The sequence below is a fragment of the Capricornis sumatraensis genome, chromosome X (assembly GCF_032405125.1).
Source record: "Capricornis sumatraensis isolate serow.1 chromosome X, serow.2, whole genome shotgun sequence".
NCBI classification, from domain to species: Eukaryota; Metazoa; Chordata; class Mammalia; order Artiodactyla; family Bovidae; genus Capricornis; species Capricornis sumatraensis.
In genome coordinates, this window is record NC_091092.1 from 64,693,454 (window position 1) to 64,708,886 (window position 15,433).

Sequence of the window (15,433 nt, forward strand, 5' to 3'; positions counted from 1 at the left end):
CTGCAGCATGCCAGGACAACCTGTCCATCACTAACTGCCTGAGTTTACCCAAACTCAAATCCATTGAGTTGGTTATGGTATCTAACCATCTCATCCTCTGTCGTCCCCTTCTCCTCCTGCTCTCAAACTTTCCCAGCATGAGTGTCTTTACAAAAGAATCAGCTCTTCGCATCAGGTGGCCAAAGTGTTGGATTTTCAGCTTCAGCATCAGTCCTTCCAATGAACACCCAGGACTGATCTCCCTTAGGATGGACTGGTTGGATCTCCTTGCAGTCCAAGGGACTCTCAAGAATCTTCTCCAACACCACAGTTCAAAAACATCTATTCTTCAGTGCTCAGCTTTCTCTTTACTCCAACTTTTACATCCATACATAACTACTGGAAAAACCATAGCCTTGACTAGATGGACCTTTGTTGACAAAGTGCTATCTCTGCTTTTTAATATGCTGTCTATGTTGGTCATAACCTTTTTTCCAAGGAGTAAGAGTCTTTTAATTTCATGGCTGCAGTCTCCACCTGCAGTGATTTTGGAGTCCCCCAAAATAAAGTCAGCCGCTGTTTCTCCATCTATTTGCCATGAAGTGATGGGACTGGATACCATGATCTTAGTTTTTGGAATGTTGAGTTTTAAGCCAACTTTTCACTCTCCTCTTTCACTTTCATCAAGAGGCTATTTAGCTCTTCTTCACTTTCTGCCATAAGGGTGATGTTATCTGCATATCTGAGGTTATTGATATTTCTCCCAGCAGTCTTGATTCCAGATTGTGCTCATTCCAGCCCATCGTTTCTCATTATGTACTCTGCATATAACTTAAGTAAGCAGGGTGACAATATACAGCCTTGATGTACTCCTTTCCCTCTTTGGAACCAGTCTGTTGTTCCATGTCCAGTTCTAACTGTTGCTTTTTGAACCTGCATACAAGATTCTCAAGAGGCATGTCAGGTGGTCTGGTATTCCCATCTCTTTCAGAATTTTCCACAATTTATTGTGACACATAGTTACAGGCTTTGGCATAGTCAATAAAGCAGAAATAGATGTTTTTCTGGAACTCTCTTGCTTTTTTCATGATCCAGCAGGTGTTGGCAATTTGATCTATGGATCCTCTGCCTTTTCTAAAACGAGTTTGAACATCTGGAAGTTCACGGTTCACATATTGCTGAAGCCTGACTTGAAGAATTACTTTGCTAGAGTGTGAGATGAGTGCAACTGTGCGGTAGTTTGAGCATCCTTTGGCATTTCCTTTCTTTGGGATTGGAATGAAAACTGACCTTTTCCAGTCCTCTGGCCACTGCTGAGTTTTTTAAATTTGTTGACATATTGAGTGCAGTACTTTCACAGCATCGCCTTTTAGGATTTGTAATAGCTCAACTGGAATTACATCACCTCCACTAGCTTTGCTCTTAGAGATGCTTCCTAAGGCCCACTTGATTTCAGATTCCAGGATGTCTGGCCCTAGGTGTGTGATCACAACATTATGATTATCTGGGTTGTGAAGATCTTTTTTGTGCAGTTCTTCTGTGTATTCTTGCCATCTCTTCTTAATATCTTCTGATTCTTTAAGGTCCATTCCATTTCTGTCCTTTATTGAGCCCATCATTGCATGAAATATTCCTTTTGTATCTCTAATTTTTTTGAAGAGATCTCTAGTTTTCCCCATTCTATTGTTTTCCTCGATTTCTTTACATTGATTGCTGAGGAAGGCTTTCTTATCTCTCCTTGCTATTCTTTGGAACTCTGCATTCAAATGGGTATATCTTTCCTTTTCTCCTTTACTTTTAGTTTCTCTTCTTTTCACAGATATTTGTAAGGTCTCCCCAGACAGCCATTTTGCTGTTTTTGCAATTCTTTTTCTTGCGGATGGTCTTGCTCCCTGTCTCCTGGACAATGTCACGAACCTCCATCCATCATTCATCAAGCACTCTATCAGATCTAGTCCCTTAAATCTATTTTTCATTTCCACCTTATAAACATAAGGGATTTGATTTAGGTCATACCTGAATGGCCTGGTGGTTTTCCCTACTTTCTTCAATTTCAGTCTGAATTTGGCAATAAGGAGTTCATGATCTGAGTCACAGTCAGCTCCCAGTCTTGTTTTTGCTGACTGTATAGAGCTTCTCCATCTTTGGCTGCAAAGAATGTAATCAATCTGATTTTGGTGTTGACCGTCTGGTGATGTCCATGTGTAGAGTCTACTCTTGTGTTGTTGGAAGAGGGTGTTTGCATGACGAGTGCGTTCTCTTGGCAAAAGTCTATTAGCCATTTCCCTGCTTCATTCTGTACTCCAAGGCCAAATTTGCCTGTTACTCCAGGTGTTTCTTGACTTCCTACTGTTTCATTCCAGTCCTCTATCATGAAAAGGACATCTATTTGGGGTGTTAGTTCTAAAAGGTCTTGTAGTACCATTCAACTTCAGCTTCTTCTGTGTTACTGGTCGGGGCATAGACTTGGATTACCGTGATATTGAATGGTTTGCCTTGAAAACGAACAGAGATCATCCTGCCATTTTAGAGATTGCATCCAAGTACTGCATTTCAAACTCTTTAGTTGACTATGATGGCTACTCCATTTTTCCTAAGGGATTCTTGCCCACATTAGTAGATAAAATGGTCATCTGAGTTAAATTCACCCATTCCAGTCTATCTTTGTTCACTGATACCTGGAATGTTGACGTTCACTCTTGCCACCTCATGTTTGACCACTTCCAATTTGCCTTGATTCATGGACCTAACATTCCAGGTTCCTAAGCAGTATTTCTCCTTACAGCATCGAACCTTGCTTCTATCTCCAGTCACCTCCACACCTGTGTGTTGTTTTTGCTTTGGCTCCATCCCTTCATTCTTTCTGGAGTTATTTCTCTACTGATGCCCAGTAGTATATTTTGCACCCACCAACCTGAGGAGTTCATCTTTCAGTGTCCTATATTTTTGCCTTTTAATACTGTTCATTGGAAATAGATGGGGAAACAGTGGAAACAGTTTCAGACTTTATTTTTTGGGGCTCCAAAATCACTGCAGATGATGCTTGCAGCCATGAAATTAAAAGATGCTTACTCCTTGGAAGAAAAGTTATGACCAACCTAGATAGCATATTAAACAGCAGTTGTTGTTACTTTGCCAACAAACGTCCATCTAGTCAAGGCTATGGTTTTTCCAGTGGTCATGTATGGATGTGAGAGTTGGACTGTGAAGAAAGCTGAGTGCTGAAGAATTGATGCTTTTGAGCTGTGGTCTTGGAGAAGATTCTTGAAAGTCCCTTGGACTGCAAGAAGATTCAACCAGTCCACTCTAAAGGAGATCAGTCCTGGGTGTTCTTTGGAAGGACTGATGCTGAGGCTGACTCTCCAGTATTTTGGCCACCTCATGCAAAGAGTTGACTCATTGGAAAAGACTCTGATGCTGGGAGGGATTGGTGGCAGGAGGAGAAGGGGACAACAGAGGATGAGATGGCTGGATGGCATCACCGACTCGGTGCACATGAGTTTGGGTGAACTCTGGGAGTTGGTGATGGACAGGGAGGCCTGGTGTGCTGTGATTCATGGGGTCACAGAGTTGGGCACGACTAAGTGAATGAATTGACTGACTGACTGACTGTTTATGAGGTTCTCAATGCAAGAATACTGAAGTAATTTGCCATTTCCTTTCTACTTTATAGCAAAGTGATTCAATTATATATGTGTGTGTGTGTGTGTGTGTGTGTATTTACATGGTGTGTGTGTGTGTGTATATGTATATATATATATATATATGCATTCTTTTATTTTATCTTTACTTTTGTTTTCTTTTGGCTACACTTTTAACCATTTGGGATTAGTTCCCTCACCAGGGATTGAACATGCATGCCCTGCAGTGGAATGTGGAGTCATAACCACTGAACTGCCAGGGATGTCCCATATATATTCTTTTCCATCATGATTTATCATAGGATAATGAATATAGTTCTCTGTCCTCTACAGTAGGAACTTGTCAATCCATTCCATATACTCTAATTTATATCTCTTAACCCTAATCTCCTACTCCATTGCTCCCCCAGTTCTCTCAGCCTTGGAAACCACAAGTCTGTTCTCTATGTCCATGAGTGTGTTTTTGTTTCATACATGTGTTCATTTATCTTAGATTTCACATTTAAGTGATATTACTTGTTGTTTGTCTTTCTCTGTGTGCCTCACTTCACTTAGTATGGTCAGCTCTTGGTACACGCATGTTGACTCAAATGGCCTTATTGTTGTAGCTGTAAAGATTCTTGTATCCTTTTAACCATACATAGAGGTATTCATCTGTGGTTATTTACCCGGATATATTATGAAAACTTGTGTAATACACCACTCTTGTAATAGCATGTCCATTTTGAAGCTGTATTAGTATTTTATATGTTTATGTATGTCAGTCAGTTCAGTTCAGTCGGTCAGTCGTGTCTGACTCTTTGCAACCCTATGAACTGTAGGACACCAGGCCTCCCTATCCATCACCAACTCCTGGAGCCTGTTCAAACTCATGTCCATCGAGTGGGTGATGCCATCCAAACATCTCATCCTCTATCATCCCCCTCACCTCCTGCTTTGAATCTTTCCCAGCATTAGGGGCTTTTCAAATGAGTCAGTTCTTCCCATCCATTGGCCAAATTATTGGAGTATCAGCTTCAGCATCAATCCTTCCAATGAGTATTTAGGACTGATTTCCTTTAGGATTGACTTGTTTGATTTCCTTACAGTCCAAGGGACTCTCCCGAGTATATGTGGGTATGAATAAATATTTATTGTGTTTATGCTGGTCTCTCGTGGAGAAAGACAAGATTGCTTATGAATGTAATTTATAAAACCCAGATGTGTTCTCTCAAATGTATATGTCATTTCAGTTTAGTCGCTCAGTGTGCCTGACTCTTTGCAACCCCACGGACGGCAGCACACCAGGCTTCCCTATCCATCACCTCTCTTGGAGCTCATGTCCATTAAGTCAGTAATGATATCCAACCATCTCATTCTCTGTCATCCACTTCACCTCCTGCCTTCAATCTTTCCCAACATCAGGGACTTTTCCAGTGAGTCAGCTCTTCACATCAGGTGGCCAAAGTATATGGGTATGAATAAATATTTACTGTACCTTTGCTGCCCTGTCGTGGAGAAATAGAAGAATGCTTATGAATGTAATGTATAAAATCCAGATGTATTCTTTCATAAGTACATGTGGGTACGAATAAATATATTCTGTGCTTTTTTTCTGCCCTCTTGTGGATAAATAGAAGAGTGCTTATGAATGCAATTTATAAAAACCAGATGTTTTCTTTACATGTTGAAAATGATACTGTACAACTTTTTGTACAACTTTTTTAAAATTAATACATGCTCATAACAGAAAATGTGAAGTTGCTAGAAAAATACAAAGACAGAAAAAAATCACCCATGATTTCATATACCATTGGCTCAGAATTCTGAGTTCCTGGGAAAAGGAGATAAAAAGATGAGGGTGCACTAGTTCTTTCAGTATAAAATCATCTTTTCTGCTATTTGAATGCTAACCTAGAACTTGGTTCTGATACATGATTCTTGCTTTGTTTCCTTATCTTTAAGCTTCTATTTTTACAAATGCCTAGTAATTTGACCCCCTGTTTAGAGACACTTTGCTTCAAGATTTTTTTTTTCATTGTTGCTGTGATTAAAAAATGTTGCAAGTAGTAGCTATGGAAAATAGTGCTGCGATGAACATTGCGGTGCATGTACCTTTTGGAAATAAGGTTTTCTCCAGGAATATGCACAAGAGAGGGATTGCTAGGTCATATGGCAACTTTGTTTTACTTTTAAAGGAGCTGCCATACTGTTCACCATATTGGCTGTACGAATTTCCATGCCCACTGACAGTGCAAGAGGGTTCCCTTTTCTCCACACTCTCCCCATAAATTATTGTTTGTAGAATTTGTGATGATAGCTGTTCAGACTGGTGTGAAGTAAGACCTCATAGTAGTTTTGATTTGCATTTCTCTAATAATTAGTGATGTTGAGCCTCTTTTCATGTGTTTTATGTTCATCTGTAGTCTTCTTTGGAGAAATGTCTATTTAGATCTGCCTGTTCTTTGATTTAGTTTTTTTTTTTTTTTTTTTTTGGTACTTGGGTACATGAGCTGTTTGTATGTTTTGGAGAATAGTGCCTTGATAACTAATGGGAACTACCTGTGTAGCACAGGTAACTGTCCTCAATGCTCTGTGGTGACCTAAATGCAAAGGAAATTCAAAATATAGGGTATATATACACACACAAACACACAGCTGATTTAGTTTGTTGTACAGCAGAAAGTAACACAACAGTGTAAAGCAACTACATGTGTACATACTGTAGGCTCCATTTATAGGAAGTTCTAGATGAAGCAAAATAATCTATACTAATGGAACTGATAAAAGGGGTTGCATGGGGGAAGTGCAGTGTGGGCAAGTGTACCAAAGAGATTTCTTAGGTCACTGAGAAAAAATTGCACTGAGCATTATATATATAATCTTGGTGAAATTGCATAAATATTTTTGCAATGTAAATTCCAAACAAGGTCTTGCTAAGTGGCTCCATGTATTTATAAATTTACTAGATAATGTCAAATTATCCTTCAGAAAGTTGCATCACACTATGCTTTCACAACACTGCATAAGCACTCATTTTCCAATCCCTCATTCTCAATTTAGAGGAAACATTCGGTATCTTTCAACTTTCTCATTGAACTTTGGCAAATTGCATGGTGAAAAATCATATTCCATTATTGTTTTGGCTTACTTTTTTTTTATTACCAATTAGTTTCAACATTTCCTCCTGTTTTTCGGTAATTTTTCTCTTTTTCTTTTCAGTAATTTGTATTTGTTTTTACTCTATGGTAACTTCATGGTTGTCTTCTATTGGATTTTTCACCTTCTTTTCTTATTTTGACTTTTAAACTCTGCATAAATTAGGTAAATGAGCCCTCTGTCAGCTATCCTCCAAATATTTTTCAATTCTTTTTTTTTTTTAATAATTCCTTGTTTATTTACAGGATGCAGTGTAAATATTCCCTTTTTAGCTTCTGGACAAAGATCACTCAAATTAAGAAATTTAAAAAACTGAGAAAACTCCAGGAAGCTAGAGGATGTACATTAAAAGAATTATGGGGTGCCGGACAACTTCCTCTGAGTTCACCTGTGTGCCTTTCCATATGTACTTTTCAATAAACTATTTACTTTACACTGAAATATTACTTTCACCACAGTGCATATTCTAACCCATTTCCTCCCCATCATATTTCAGTGCATATTTTTAAAGTTGGAATTATATTTCATGTGCATTTTGGTTTTTATTGTTCTTTTCTCTGTACTTTCCTGAATATTTTATTATAAAAATTTCCAAACATTCCACAAAATTGAAAAATTTTCTAGCTAATACACAAAGACTTCCCACCCCGATTCTACTGTAACCATTTTATGGTACTTCATTTGTCATGTGATTATCCATTTGTCCATCTCTCTAGCCATCCATGAATCCCTCTTATTCCCTGGTGCATTTTGTGATAAATTGCAGATGTCAGTATGCATCTCCATAAGTATTTTAGCAAGCCTGCCATTCAGTAGTGAGCTATGTTTGTTTACAGTAGTTTTCTTTGAAATAAAAACTTTATGTACAATGAAATACACCCATTTTTCTCCCCCAGTTTTGTTATTTTTTATTTGAAGTATAGTTGATTTACAATGTTGTGTTAATTATTGCTTTACAACAAAGTGATTCACTTATAAACATATATGTGTTATGTACATTGTGTGTATATATACATATATATACATATTCATTTATGTATTTTTTATGGCTACAATGTGCAGCAATAGGAATAAATGTAGAAAAAATATAATAGGTTTAAAAAATTTTTAATTAAAAGTATGAAAAATTGCAACAACAACAAAAAAATGAAGAAGACAGTTAAAAGGAAAAAGAAAAAGAAAACTCCACAGAAAGGCAAAAGATCAACATAGAAGCAGAGGTTTATAACAACAATAAAAATTGTGACTGAATATCCAAATATACATATATACCCATAAGGAACATCAAAATAGTAAAACAAAAATAGGGTACACTAAATTGACCCAACAAACAAAGGAATCTAAAATTATATCTACAAGAAAAAATTAACTAAAACACAAACTGGAAAACAAAACTAGAGCAAGGTTAGAGTTGGAGAATAAAGCAATTAAAGCTAACATATTTTGAGAGGAAAGGAAAGAAAGAAAGAATAGATATACACAGTTAAACAGAGAGAGATAAAGATGATTTATATACGTTAATAATTAACTGCAAGGGGAAAAGAACAGTGGGAAAAGCAAACAAAGGAATAAATGTAGAATAATAAAAATAGGTTTAAAAAATGAAAAATTAAAATTAGAGAAAGATAAAAGAAAATAAAAGGAAAACTCCCCAGAACTGCAAAAGCCCAATGTAGAAGCAGAGGTTTATGAAAGCAATAAAAAACTTGAGGAGAAAAAGGGCTCAAAAGCTTCAATAGATTTCATACTGCCAATAAAATCTACAACTACAACGGGGGGGGGGGGAATCCAAAAGAATCTACAGAGCAAGTCAAAACAGAAAAATAATATATATTTATCTTGAGTCACTGCTGTCAGAGTCCAAATCATAGCTGGAAGTCACAGTCCACCTCGCCTTCCTAGGATACCCTCCAATATTGTGCTGATCTCTGGACCTGCTGTGATTGCAGCTCAGGTACTAATCTGGTCCTACTCCTATGTGTTCTTTCCACAGCTATCAGAACTAGTACGTTTTCTTTTGTGGGAGCTCTCAATGACATTTTACATATTCTATAGACACAGAGTCTGCCTAGCTGATCATGTGGATTTAATCTGAAGCTTGTACAGCTGGTAAAAAGGTTTTTGGGTCTTCTTCCTTAGCCACATTGCCCCTGGGTTTCAATTGTGGTTTTATTTCCATCTCTGCATGTAGTTTGTCCACTGGGGTTTGCTCCTGTGGCTGCCCTGGAGGACTTGGGTTTGCCCCTGTGAGGTCCAGGTGTGGAGGTGGGGCAGCTGCTTGGGACACAGGGGTTCTGGCAACACCAGGAACTCAGTGGGGTTGGCGACTACAGCAGCAGGAAATATAGTGCTCTAGAAGGGCACACAGTATTGGCCAGTACACTTCATTATTCTTGCCTGGAAAATCCCCTACTGACAGAGAATCCTGGCAGGCCACAGTCTACAGGGTAGAAAAGAGTCTCACACTACTTAAGCAACCCGCCTGCATAGACACAAAACATTATTTGCCTGTGGCAGCCCTTCCCCGGTGAGAGTTGAGCATGAAGTTGGCACAGCTGCTTGGCTTGCAGGGACCCTGGCAGCGCCAAGTGTGCAGGGACTCAGACTGCCTCCACTGCAGGAGTTATGGCCCTATCAGAGTCTTTTTTCTAGCCTCTTGTAGTTGGCTATCAGGAGCTCTCTTTGGCTAGTTTTTCTTCATGACTCTGCCCAATCAGACATTTAGTCTGGGGTCCTTATCTGTTGTCCAGTGCATCAGGCACATAGAGGGGCCCCCTTCGCTGGGGTGCTACTCGGTAATTTGGCTCATCAGGCACTTACAGGGGCTCCCTGGGTGGAGTGCTACTCTGTAGTTTGGTGAGTCAGGTGCTTGATGGGCCAGCCTCTCTATTGTTTAGCTGCTGATGCTGGCATGTGGAAAGAGAGAAGATATTGTCACCCTGCTTATTTAACTTATATGCAGAGTACATCATGAGAAACGCTGGACTGGAAGAAACACAAGCTGGAATCAAGATTGCCGGGAGAAATATCAATAACCTCAGATATGCAGGTGACACCACCCTTATGGCAGAAAGTGAAGAAGAACTAAAAACCTCTTGATGAAAGTGAAAGAGGAGACTGAAAAAGTTGGCTTAAAGCTCAACATTCAGAAAACAAAGATCATGGCATCCGGTCCCATCACTTCATGGGAAATAGATGGGGAAACAGTGGAAACAGTGTCAGACTATTTTTCTGGGCTCTGAAATATCTGCAGATGGTGACTGCAGCCATGAAATTAAAAGATGCTTACTCCTTGGAAGACAAGTTATGATCAACCTAAATAGTATATTCAAAAGCAGAGACATTACTTTGCCCACTAAGGTCTGTCTAATCAAGGCTATGGTTTTTCCTGTGGTCATGTATGGATGTGAGAGTTGGACTGTGAAGAAGGCTGAGATCCAAAGAATTGATGGTTTTGAACTGTGGTGTTGGAGAAGACTCTTGAGAGTCCCTTGGACTGCAAGGAGATCCAACCAGTCCATTCTGAAGGAGATCAGCCCTGGGATTTCTTTGGAAAGAATGATGCTAAAGCTGAAACTCCAGTACTTTGGCCACCTCATGCAAAGAGTTGACTCATTGGAAAAGATTTTGATGCTGGGAGGGATTGGGGGCAAGAGGAGAAGTGGACGACAGAGGATGAGATGGCTGGATGGCATCACTGACTCAATGGACATGAATCTGAGTGAACTCCGGGAGTTTGTGATGGACAGGGAGGCCTGGCGTGCTGCGATTCATGGGGTCGCAAAGAGTCGGACACGATTGAGTGACTGAACTGAACTGATTGTGATGGCTCCACCTCCTACACGTGACTCAGTAATATCACCCTGCTTCCATGGCTGCCTGGCTTACCTTCGCAGGCATTTCCCACAGTCTCCTCCCACACATCCCCTCAATCCATCTCTCCATAGTCAACAGCAGCCCTCACACTGGGATTGCTCCACAATCACCACCTCCAGCTCCCAGCTGCTGTGCCTTCTAGGGGACCTGCATCCCTGTCTGGGGTTTGTATGGCTGCAGCAAGGCCAATGAAAACAATGTCTTATTTTCATTCCATTTAGGCTATCACAGATCAGCTCTTTCACTCTCGGCCTTAAATGTTTCTCCTCTGATCCAGACAATTGCCCCAATGTGGAGATTGGACACCTACTTCAATTCTCCCACCCACGGAGGGCAGGTCCAGTCCTACTAACACTCCTGTTTTTACCCTTGTTCCTTCACCCTACTGAATTTTGTGGTTCTATATATTCTTTTCTGCTAGTCAGGTACTCCTGTCAGTTCTCAGCTGGTGTTCTGCAAGCACTTCTGTGTCTGAAGATGTATTCCTGACATGTCCCTGGATAGAGGTATTCCACGTCTACCTACTCCTCCACCATCTTGTTCATCTCAACTTTTTGACTTAGAAATGACTGCTATGGGCATTAATGTGCATGTCTTTGGGAAATTTTTTTTTTCATGCTTATTGGTATAAACCTAGAAATGGAATAGCTGGGTCATATGGTAACACAAAGTTTATCTTTTTAAGAAGCATCCAAACTCTTTTCTATCATGGCTGTATCATCTTGTATTCCCATAGCAGAGAATGAAATTTCAAATATTTTCACCTCCTCATCACACTTGTTCTTGTCTGTTCTCTCATTAGAGCCATCCTTTTGTTGTACCCTGTGTGCTTACCTGCCATTTGTTTATCTTTTTTAGTGAATTTCATGTTCAAATTTTTTGTCCATTTTTTTGCATTGGTGCCTTTAATATATTTTGCCAGATTCTTAAGTTTTTCATACTTCAATGTTAGTTATTATTTTTTATTTTAATTTTCCATTGTATGTCCTACTGAAAGGTTGTTGAATTACAACGCCGGGATTCTTGGCCCCCGGAGGAGAAGAATTCAATCCGGGGCTAAAGACGAGGCTTGATCGCTCAGAGCTTTTGTGTAATAAAGTTTTATTAAAGTATAAAGGAGATAGAGAAAGCTTCTGACATAGGCATCAGAAGGGGCAGAAAGAGTACCCCCCTGCTAGTCTTTAGCTGGATGTTATATAGTTATCAGCAGTCTGTTAATGAAAGAAAGGAATGTCTCAAAACTTAGAATGGCACCAGGCCCCTCACCCATAAGATGTATTTTGGGATAATCTTGGCTCCAAATGGTTTATCTTGGGCCACAAAAGGATTAACTTGAATCTTGAAGAAGGGCAGAGCACCATACAAATAGTGTTATTTACATAGATTAGAGGAACAATATCGGAGTATAACATACTGGTTTATGAGCCAGTATGAGCCCAAAGGCGGAACCAGTCTAAGCCCAAAAGGCGGAACCAACTTGAAGACAGTTTGGGGTAAATGTATAGTACATCAGCATAGCTTAAGATAAACATTTCCATAAGAAAAAGGCATTGGTTAACTTTAGGTGAAACCAGGTGTCATGGTAACACAGAATTTTAAGAGAAACCTCCTTTTAAATTTGTATAGAGAAGGAGAAAATATCACTACTTTGTTTCCTCCTGCCGCTTAAGAGAGATACACATGTCTGACACTTGCAGGCTACTTCCTCCATTTGGAGACCCCTGGCCTTCCTGCATGTTACCCTCTCACTACTATATAGAAAATCAATTGATTACATTTCATATATCATCTGTATATCTTGCAACATTGCTTAAGTTACTTCCTAGTTTTAGTTATTCTGTGGTTGCTCTAGATTTCATTGGATATTCTACATAGATGTCACCAACAAATAAGAACAGTTTAATTCTTCTACTCCAAACTGGATAACTTCTCAATCATTTCTCAATTCATGACTTCATGGACAGAAATTCAGTATAATGGGAGTGGACAACTTTTTGTTGATTCTGATCTTAGAAGTAAAGCACTCAGTGTTTTATCATAAAGTGTGATGTTAGTTATACAGTTTATTACCTTCATCAGGTGTAAGAAGTTTTCTATTTCTAGTTTACTAAGAGTTTTATACAAAACGTGTTCATGTGTGCAGCTCTTTGTGTACTCATGGACTGTAAGCACAACAGGCTCCTCTGGCCTTGGGGATTTTCCAGGAAAGAATACTGGAGTGGTTTGCCATGCCCTTATCCAGGGGATCTTCCCAAACCAGGGATGGAACCCAAGTGTCCCACATAACAAGCAGATTCTTTACCAGCTGAGCCACAAGGGGAGCTAAGCGGAGCAAGGGCAAGTGCAGTCTCACAGCTTGAAGACAAGGGTTTCGGACTGGAAACTAGAAAACTGAGAAGAGCTACATGAACACTGAGAAAAGGTGGTGGGATGGGAAAGTTTTCTGGTAGGTGGCCCACAATTAAATGGCCTTCAAGGTGCTTTCAGACCACCTTGTAGGAGGAAAGTGGAATGATTCTCATTTCCACAGACACTTCAATACAGCCTAATTATCATGAAGTGATTTTAGACAAGATATTAAAAACTAGTTAATGGTGAAAGGTGAGAGAGAACAGAATGAAATGCTGAAATGCGAGGCAAGGTTTGGAGGAGACACACTCTCCCTGCAATGTGACCCATCAGAGTTGATTTAGAGAGATGAGGATGGCAGGGGAGTTTGAAGGGCTCTTAAGGGCATTAAAAATGCCTCCTTTCTCCCACAAAATTATTGGAGTGACTCCACCCTCCCATAGAGGTGTCAGGATGGGGCTTTGTGATATCAAGGCTCACCCAGGGCCACTATTGGCAGGGGAAGTGACTTACTGACCTCATAAAGCATAACGGTGTGGCCCCCTGGGGATGAGTATATATAGGGGTGCTCAGGGGCTCTGGAGCAGACCACTGGAAGTCTTCAAAATGACTAAGGTGACTGGGAAGACACAAAGCTCTAGAGCTGTTTTGGAACAGCCTACTCTAGATACCCAAGAGGAAAAGAAGAAGACATCCTACCAATTGAGGTCCAAAACAAGTCAAGGTGAGCTGAACCTACTCATGGTCCTCTTTCCCATTGATACTACCTCATAAGACCCCCTGCTCTGTCCTTGCCTGGCACAAAGCCCTTTCTCTGCCCACAGCCCTTCTCCATAAGCCATCCATCTTCACCCTCTTCCCCAAACCAATGCCCTTCTGTGCTCCCTCTCTTGTTTTCCCCATATGGCCAGGGTAACCATGAGGGTGAATAAGCACATTTAAGGAAATTTGACCAAGGAAGCTTCTCATAAAAGTCCCACCTAAAGAAAGTGAAGAAATTCTGAGGCTCAAATTTCTGTAGCTAGTGTTCTAATGTGAATGAAGAGCTCAATCACCTTCACTGCCCTCTGAGGTCTCAGTCCCTGCTCCTGACTCTCCAGCACCTCCAGCCTCTGCTCTCTGACCCACTCAAGGCACTCTCAGGTATCCTACAGACTCTGTCCTATGGGAAAGTGACCACAGGTCGTCTGCGGCTGAAGGAGGCCAGACAGCAGGAGGAAACACCACACCGCCAACCCCTGCCCTCTCAAAGCACAAGTCCAGCTCTCTGAAGTCTCCCAGACCCCCAGAGCTGGCTGCCTCAGTTGCCCCACCTGTCAGACCAGGGGATAGGGTACCTGCCCCATCTTCTCAGGGCTTATGGGAGCCTAGTGTGCATCAGCTGAGACTGGGAGAGCTTGGGTGTGTGAGACACGGAGTGGACAAGCCCTGCCCTCACCCGTGGCATCCTGCCCGCACGCCCCACCCCTGGCCCTCACCAGTAGTTGCAGCTGTCGAGTCTAGCCAGCTGCACCCGGATGGTGCCAGTCCCCGTTCAGCAGGTCCAGACAGCTGCAGTGACCCAGCTGCATGCAGACGGAGCAGTCGGCACTCAGCACCTGGCCTGGGGGGCAGTAACAGCCGGGCTGGCAGCACCAAATGCAGTGCTGGGGGACAAGGAAGGGAGGGCCTGGGTCAGTGGAAAGCAGGGTCCAAGGGGACTGCTGTGGGTCAGAGGTGGCCGCCTGGGAGCCATGATGAAGTGAAGAAGGAGGCTGCAGGGGGCAGAGGGGTGGAGAGTGCAATGCTCCAGTTCATAGCTGTCTTTTCTAAACACAGTTTATGCCGAGTTTTCACTGGAGTTTCTCCTCCAGGGGAGTGGGGAAGAGACAGCCTGTGAGGAGCTTCCCTGTATGGCATATCCGCCAGAGGATGGGCCCCATGGAGAGTTGAGTGAGGACCAAGGCAGATCTCCTCGGATGGAGGGGGCCGGGGACCGCAAAGCGGGTGGGAGTGCTGGGAGTTTGGGAAGGTGCCAGAGCTCAATGTGAGAGGCCCGGACCGGGCACCATGTCCTGTTCCTCCCGCCTCCGTGTGGAGCCTCCCACCCTCGGACAGGTCCGAGCAGGGCTTCTCAAAGCACCGTCCCTTTGCCTTAGCTGTTTGCTCCAGTATCTTTTCACTCAGGGCCGCTTCCTCGGCACTGTGCAGGCGCCACTGGACCGTGCACCCCTGCAAGCTGCCGGCCTGTGTCCCCTCTCCATGGTCCTGGACTGGCCGCGAGCCCCCGACACATGCATGTGTACTCGTGCACGCACAGGGTCAAGGTCAGCACACCAACGCGTCCCACGTGGGGGGTTTCGGATGATCCACCAAGAGGACGGCCATTTTCCTGTGTGTTCCTGTTGTTTCTATCACAAAACTTGTCAACCGAGAAACGGATATGTGGTAAGGACGACAAGGGCTGCTGG